Raw genomic sequence first — 8,745 nt, forward strand, 5'->3', positions numbered from 1 at the left:
GGAACAACTGATATTGGCTCTCTGGAGTACAATGCCAATATCATAGGACAAACCATAGCTAGAAATATCAGGAACCAAAATGCCCTATGTTTTCATTGTGATAAATTTGGTCATTTCCAAAGAAATTATAAGGCTAAAAGATTCAGAGCTCCTTATAGTCTCTGTAGAATAAGTAGACACTGGTCTAAGGATTGCAAGTCCAAGAGAGACATACGAGGTAACCTCTTGCCATTGGGAAATGTCAGTTCAAGGCCCTGTGGCAAACAAAATGACCTGTTTTCCTTTGGTCAGTCAGGAGGTACCAAGCAGGCAAGAAACTGCAACACACCACCAGAAGGTTTTTGGTGTGTTTCTCTCTATAGAGTCACAATTGCAGCTCAACCATGCCACATAAGGGCGACCAATATATGGGTATTTAAACAAAGATTCCTTTATCACATGTCCTTTCACGATGCTTGCTTTAGCAGAAAATTCTCTCTCCTGTGTCTGCTTCAGCCAAAACGTTCCTTCACAAGTCTGACTTAGTCTTTCACCTGTGTCCACTTCAGCTAAACATTCCTTCACGTGTTTGCCCGAGCAAAACACCATCCATCAGATTTTCTAAAGAACCCGTAAGTTTCCACTTCAATCTACATTTTCTCATTTTCTATATGTCCAGGATGCCAATGTTCATAAGCGTACAGAGTGCTCGAACATTCTATTTGTCAGTAGTTTACTATTTTAAAAATAAAATTCTAGGGGTGAAAAAAAATAGCATTTCAGAAATCATGTTTACAAATGATAACTTTAAATTTTTTAGCATACTGAGACTCAAAGCATTGTCAAGGGATAAGCATAGTTAGAATTTTGTTAAGACTTTTCATGAGAATTAGTTTGCTTAAGTCAAGCATAATCCATAAATAATGAATGCACAGAATTCATTTCTAATTTGAATGCATCCCAACAATCTTATTCACTTGGGACAGAGCGATCTCCAGGAAGACATAGAGCAGTCTCATCATCGCATCAAACATGACTGTTGTCTTCCCTCCCTCCCTCTCTCTCTCTCTCCCTCCCTCCCTCTCTTCCTTTCTCCCTCCCTCCCTCTCTTCCTCTCTTCCTCCCTCCCTCTCTCCCTCTCTTCCTCTCTCCCTCTCACCCTCTCCCTCTCTTTCCCCTTCTCCCCCTCTCCCCTTCTCCCTACCCCTTCTCTCTAACTTATTTCAAGAAACCCCTTGGCCATCACAATCTCCACAAATGAGCTTTGCCCAGACTTGAACTTCATTTAAGTCCAATTATAGGGTGTACAATGTATTGTACCTGTTTTTTTTTTCATTTAGCCATAATGTCTGTGGTATCCATCCATATACAGTGGGTAAGGTCCAGCCACTTTTTGTGGTCAAAAGTATTATGCCGCATGTGCTGGATCACAAATACTGAGGAGTTAGAAAGGTTATTTTTAAAAAGCATTTTTAAAGGTAACAATTGCCTTGAAGATCCATCTGCCTTAACCGCCAGCCTCACTCAGGAGTCTCCTTGAGTGATGTTTTTCATGCTACCTGTTCCTCTGGCCTTAGTGGAAAATGTCCCATAAATCTCATTTCATGAGATATTCAGTGTTCATACTTTCCAAAAAAGATGTAGGAATGGTGTTTAGATTTCCCTGGGAGGAGAAATGACCCTTCATCGTTTCAGTGCATGTGAGGGGCTACAGCGTGGGAAGGAATTGTTTCACACAGATATTTTGCTCCAGTTTAATTTCATTTCTGAGTCAAAACATCTGCAAGCCTGAAAGAGGACCCCAATTCAAATTGCGGTCTCCTGTGAGTTATTTGCAGATCCTAATCATATTTCTTCAAAGATATATTTCTATATGTGATATGAGGAAGACTAAAGAAAAGCCATCAACCACTCATGGTAGAAACTGTCCTCAAGCCTGCCCTGTGTTGGAGTCCTTCCCACACTGGGCTTGTCAGTCTGTGTGGTCAGTGTGGCCCATCCTGCTTGGCTTTCTGTGACTGGGCAGGATTTGCTTTTTGCTGCTCTTTAATATGCTGTGCTTTTTTTAAAAAAAAAAAAAGTCATATAACCTGTCCCTAGAAGCATTGTAGGTGTGTCCACTGTGTCACATGCATATCAGGAGGTGGCAGAGAGGAGAAAGGTTATGTCTATGCTTAGTTTCCTGACTTATGAACATCTGAATGATTAATACTCTAACACTCCCTAAAATTAAAAAAAAAAAAAAAAACTAATTTGAGATTACCACAAGTCCAATGTCACACAGGCCCCACAGCTCACCCATGATGACCACCAGACTGGTGTCACAGGGTCTGTGCAGGGAGCTAGCTTGAGATGACCAACAGCCAGACACTGTGCAGGCCTTGATGGGCAGAGAAGATGGCACCTGTCTGGTGCCATACTGCACAAGCAGGGCATAGCACTCCTGAGACCACTCCTCAGGTGACCCCAGACTCTCAGAGACCCCAGGCATCACTAAGAGGAGCAAGTAAGTGGTGGAAAAATGGAAGAGAAAGAAACACTTCACAGATAAACTACTTTCTCAGTTTTCCTGCTGAAGGGGCGTCTCATATTGTCCCCCTGCATTCTCACCACTGTGTTGTACAATTCCACTGTCTCGGAGTAGAGTGACCACTGCAGGCTGATCTCTGCCCACTGGGCTCTTCCAGCCCATTCTCTTCACAGTAGTCTGAGCAATTTTCTTTAACACAAATCTCATCTGTGTGACTCCCATGGTATAGGTGGTATCTGAGAATCACCTAGGCAGGAATTTTTAAAACATCACCCAAGCAAACCTTAAATTGAATATTTCTGGAGTAAAATTAGGGTATTATAGGTTTGTTTTTGTTTTTGAGTCCCAAGTGATTCTATCAAATGATTAATAAGAATAACTAGTTTGAAGATGAAATTTAGATCCACAAAGTCGTATTGATCGGTTCAATTATTCTGGCATCTATTGCACAGCGGTACAAAGTAGTCCACTGCCTTTGCCAGTATTGACCCCATGTCTAGAACTTGTCTGCATGAAACTACTGACTTTTCTCTTAGATATATGATCATGTTGCCTGTTATGGGTTACATTTTGTCTCTAATATTCACATATTAAATAAAACTTAGACCTCAGTACCTTGAAATATGATATTTGGAGATAGACTCTTTAAAGGGATAATTAATGCAAAATGAAGCAAGCTATAAGGGTAGATGCTAACACAATATCCATGTGATTGTTACAAAGAGGAAAAATAAAAACACAGATATAAGCATATACAGATGAAAACCCACATCTAAAGAAGGTGCCATCTGAAAGCCAAGGAGAAAGATCTCCAGAGGAACCAAACTTGCCATACCTAGGTTTTTGACTTGTCCTAAACTGTGAGGAAATAGACTTCTGTAAGCCAACAAATCTATGGAACTTTGTCACAGCAGCCCTAGCAGATTTGCTATATCCACTTCCATGGAATCAATTTCGTCCCCTAGCTTCAGGGCTCAGGGAAGCACTTCATATCCTGGCAGCAAGAGCACATAGTGAAGGGAATCTAGTCCACTGAGAAATGCTCAAAGCAAAATAAGAGGAAAGGAGGAATCCCATGATCCCATGCAAGGCCTGCCCCCTCACACCATACTGGGCCTCACATCTTTTTTTTTTTTTATCATTGCCTCATCATTTCACACTGAGGGATAAGAGTTTAGTGGGTATTCAACAACAGCTACACATACATTAAATTCCAAACCCTATGCACACTTTATAGCACATACTGATAGACTCAAGCACAATATCTAAAATTCTAGAGCTATAGGGAGAACAGGAGAAAAATCTTTGTACCCTGGGTTACCTGTGTCATGCTTGGGTTAGCATGACACATTAACATCACAATCTATAGAAGATAAGAAAATGATACACCGAGGCTACTGGGCATTAAACTCTGGTCCTTTGGAAAAGCAGCCAGGGGTCCTAACCACTGACACATCTCTCCAGCCCCCCAAAGATTTTTCTTTTACTTGTGAACAAGTTTTGGAATCTGAGACTGGAGCATTAATTATCAGTATGACAGCTTCCATGGAGATTTAGCCTAAGACTTATTCACTGAATAGGATTGGAACAAGAGTTAATACAGAAACAAAAATATTTCAGGGAAATAAGGCAGCAAAAATATTCAGAATCAGAAAATTACATGGAGAAGCTTACAGATCACTTTCCCCGGGTACTTTAAAATAGTAATTATTTTAAATTCATAAATAGTGTGATAACAAGACAAGTTAACAATCTTATGGGTCATACCACCTTTCTACCTGAAGAAGATCCAGAGCTCTGTTTGAGGATTCTGTTTTCTTAGAATTCCGTCCTGGAATATTTGCTGAGCTGAAGACATAAGTCATTCAAGTTAGACAATTCTCCTCTAAAGAGGCTGAAATGAAAGAAAATTTATGTCTACTGTAAAGCTTGCCCTAGCTGGGAGAGCTGACATCTCTGGGGTGATGTGTGTTCCCTGGCTATATGAGACCTCTAGGTTCCATACCTGTTTACAAATGAATCCAGGAAAGCATCAAATTCAGAAGTATTCCTTAAGTGGTTATTATTTCAAGCTTACCCACCCAGGGTTTAAATAGTCCCAAGTTGTGGATTTCCTTTGGCACTTTACTATTTTGCTTCTCTGTTGTTGTGGTGAAACACTGACCAAAAGCAACTTTGGTGAAGAAAGGGTTTATTTGGCGTATAAGGTTACTGGTGTCATGGAGGGAAGCCAAGACAGGAGACTTGAGGCAGGACCTAAAGCAGAGGCTGTGGGGGTAGGATGCTTACTGACTCCCTTTCATCGCTTGTTCAGCCTGATAAGCCACCTGTTTAGGGGGACACCACCTATACTAAATGGGGCTCTCCCACATCAGTCATTAATTAATAGCATGCCCCACATATGTGCTGCCTTAGGGTTTTATGCTGTGAAGAGACATGACCAAGGCAACTTGTGAGGAAACCATTTAATTGGGGCCATTTACACTTTCAGTGGTTCAGCTCATCATCATCATGGTGGGAAGCTTGGCAGTATCCAGGCAGACTTGGTGCTGAAGGAGCCAAGAGTTCTACATCTTGACCCAAAGGTGGCCTGTAGGAGACTCTCTTCTGCAGGCAGTCAGGAGGTGGGTTTCATCCTGACTGGGCCAAGCCTGAGAATAGGAGGCCTCAAAACCCACCTACACAGTGACACACTTCTTCCAACATGGCCACACCTCCTCCAGTAAGGCCACACCTCCTAACTGTACCATTCTCTATGGCCAAACCTATTCAAACAACCACATGTGCCCACGGGTCAATCTGTTGGAGGAAGTGTGTCAGTAGTTTCCCTCATCCCAGTGACTCTAGTATGTGTCAACTTGACACAAAAACAAGCAGCACAGACACAAGTCTGGCTTTTATAGTTCTCTCTATTGGAAATGTTACCTCAGTTTGACCTTTATTTTCCTCCCTTTCTGCTATGCCTCTTCTCTTCCCCCTCCTGTTCTGATTAGGCCCCATCATTTGCCCCCAAGTTCTTTGCTTTTTACATATGTGATTACATATGACATGCAATCAGGCTCCTCACCTGTGCTGCTTCAGTGACTTTTTTTTTTTTTTTGCCTAATTCTCTTCTAGAATAAATCTCATGTAACAAGATACAATGTCCAGGTATATATAATAGCACCATTTTGCTATAGAGAGAGGCTATATGATAATAAACATAACAGGTATATCCTACTTGACAAGTAAATTCACAAATTCCTTTCCCATTATGTAGCAGTATATTCCCATTAATATTTAGCTTTCTAATTTCTATGTGTTTCTTCCAACTTTTTTAAGTACCAAATATTACTATTTGGCTTTATTCTTCATAACACATTGAACCAAATTAATGAATCAATGTACTTATCAGTGTTTCCCATTTTCTATTGTTAATGTCTAAAATTTTTAATTCATTTGTTTGTGAGTTGGAAACAATTCCTACCTTACAGTGTTATTTCGCTCGGGATGAAAGAGAGAAATGCATAACAGATGCTATCATAACGCTGCACACAAAGTAGATGCTTAATAAATGATTAGCCTATGACTCGTAAATTGCCATTTTCTGTATTAAGTGCTCAGTGTGCTATTTAGCTGGTCCATTGCTCCCTAATGGTTTACTGCTAATTGGTGCTGAGGCTCTCCAGTTACAGCCTTCCCTGTCAGGCTATTATTTTCTGTTGTTTACAAGCATTTAGCCTTGCTTTCCAGCCAAGTGCAGCTCTTCTGATCTGCGAAGATTTAAATTCACTTTGTCATCAAAATCTCAGGAGACCATATCATGTACTTTACTAAAATTCCAATACAACATCTGTTGAATCCTCCAGTTCAATCCAGAATGGAGCTATTAGGTTCATGTGGTTTGGTTTCTTTATAAACCCTACTACATATATCAGCAATAATCCAGGTATCTGATTCAGTGTTCATTTACCAACATACATTCCTGTTTTTTTCCCCTAACTCGATAGAAAAATGTCCATTTAAATAGATTAACATAAAATTGATTATATTTACATGATGAAGAGATGGCTCAGCTTCAAGAGAGCTCACTACCTTTGCAGAGGGCCTGGGTCCATTTCTCAACACTGGTACAGAAGCTCACAGCTCTATAACTCCAGCTCTAGAGGATCCAATGCCCGCATCTGACTTCCTTGGGCTCCTGCATGCATGTGGTACAGAATGGACTCAGGAACACACACCCATGCACACACTCACACTCACACACACACACACACACACACCAATAAATAAAATTTTAAAAACATTACAAGTTTTATAATTCTGATAAAGGAGTATTAGTTCACTGCAATAACTTTTTTAAAAATCCAAAGAAGTATAAAGAAAGCCAATGCCTGCACGCTCATTGCAGCCTGATAGGTTAGCTTGTGTTTTGTTCACAAATATCTCCTCCAAAAGTTCATAGACATTTAGTCACATGCATATTCCTCTTCTATAAAAGAATACATTTTATAAATACTTAATGATTGCTATTTTGTATCCTTTAGAATTTATTTCCCCCCAATTTTCCACAATTAATATTTTCCATATAAGGCAGCAAACATTTTTGCCTCTTGACTACAACATAAACTTAGCACCAGCTGACATAAGCACATATTGTAGGTTGGGCAACTTCAAAAGACTCAAAGAGCCATTATATATTTTAAACTGAAATACAATTTGGGGGATTTTTTTAATTTTTGAAAGATTCTGCTTTTCATTAGGAACTGTCTTTGAACATCTTCATTATGTCTTAATGATATTCAATCTCTATTGGCTTTCTCTTGCTCTGCATCCCGAAATGGTAATAAATAATAGGAGATTTAGAATTAGATGACATAAGAAACAATTTTGTTTTCACTATCTTTCCATGAACTAAGTCACACTAATTTTCCTTCCTTCTAATACCAAAGACCCTCTTAATCTTTAGCAACAGCTCATCCATATTTGATTTGACTTTAATCTTCAAATAACTCCCCCAAACCTCATCCCCCAAAGCTTTTGTTAATGAGTCTTTATTATGCTGAACATGATTATTCATCCTTGATAGAGGCTTTCCTCATATTTTCAGTAAATTCCAGTGAGGCTGACTGAATGCAGATGCTGTTCACTAAATTATGAGTAAGATGACTAATGTGTACATCTAAAGGATTCTTAAGAGGTTGTATTTTAGCTTTCAGGGAGGTTAAGGAGCTCATGCAAAGATGGGTGGTTCCAGTCTTCTAGAAGTTTCTGCCATATTGAAAGATATTGCATGTCTACTTTGCAAGGGAAAAGGTGAGTTCACTTTCCCAGTCAAGAGTTCTGAGGGGGCATGTCCACTGAGATGTGCCATTACTATATCTGACCCTTCAGTGCAGCCGTGTTTCCCACTATAGGACACGTCTGGACTCCTTTGCATCCTCATTCCAGCTGTGAGGTTCTTCCTGGACATTAAAATTCATGAGCTCAGAGAATAACTTTTGTTCTTTTCTATATATCCTATGCCTAACCCAAGACTCACTTTCCAATGCTTGGATCAAAATGAACAATCACATAGAGTATCACCCCCCTTTCTTCCATTCCCCAGAAACCATTTAAAATCGCTCTATTTGATTTCAAAATGATCAGCAATCCAGTGTTGTGATCAAAGTTGTGAACTTAGGAGTCAGTTGATCTAGAGGAAGGTTCCTCGTTTACCACTTGCCTGCTTTGTGAAACTGGCCGCATGACTACATATTGCCTTTAGATTTTTATCTACAAAGAGGAAGTGATCCTGATACATGCAACATAAGATTAGAATTCTTCACTTTCAGTAGAGTGTAGTAAATCCCCAGTAAACATTAACAGCAACTGCTAGTACAGGCAATCTACAATGCAGCATGTGGAACACTCTTCTATCTTGGAGTACATCCAACATAAATCTATATAGTTTCAATATGGTGTAAAGAAGAACACATAATCTCAGGACTATTTCTAGGCATATAAATTTTAATCTAAAAGGAAATGTTGAGGTTTTTCTTTTTTTTAATGTAAGAAAACTAAGAGAAATCCCACATGATAAAACTTAACACTATTAGTTCTCATTGGATTCAATTCTACCTGAGTTTTGATGTTTCTTTCATTGTATCTGAAGCTAAATTTCTACTCCCACAACTTGAGTGGGGACTCGCTGACACCAAATCTGGGTCATAGAGTTTTTGGTTAATAAATTAAAAACTAGATGGCTTATAGATCCT

The 8,745-nt window shown here is 39.5% G+C and overlaps 1 non-coding gene across 1 annotated transcript; it reads left to right on the top strand.

Annotated features, from left to right (window-relative positions):
- The first annotated feature begins 2,068 nt into the window (after positions 1-2,068).
- On the top strand, positions 2,069-2,200 carry LOC127690374 (small nucleolar RNA SNORA17). The gene has a single exon (XR_007979092.1). It is a non-coding gene; the product is annotated as a small nucleolar RNA SNORA17 (small nucleolar RNA).
- The last annotated feature ends 6,545 nt before the right edge of the window (positions 2,201-8,745 follow it).

Source organism: Apodemus sylvaticus, chromosome 7 (assembly GCF_947179515.1).
Source record: "Apodemus sylvaticus chromosome 7, mApoSyl1.1, whole genome shotgun sequence".
Classification (NCBI taxonomy): domain Eukaryota; kingdom Metazoa; phylum Chordata; class Mammalia; order Rodentia; family Muridae; genus Apodemus; species Apodemus sylvaticus.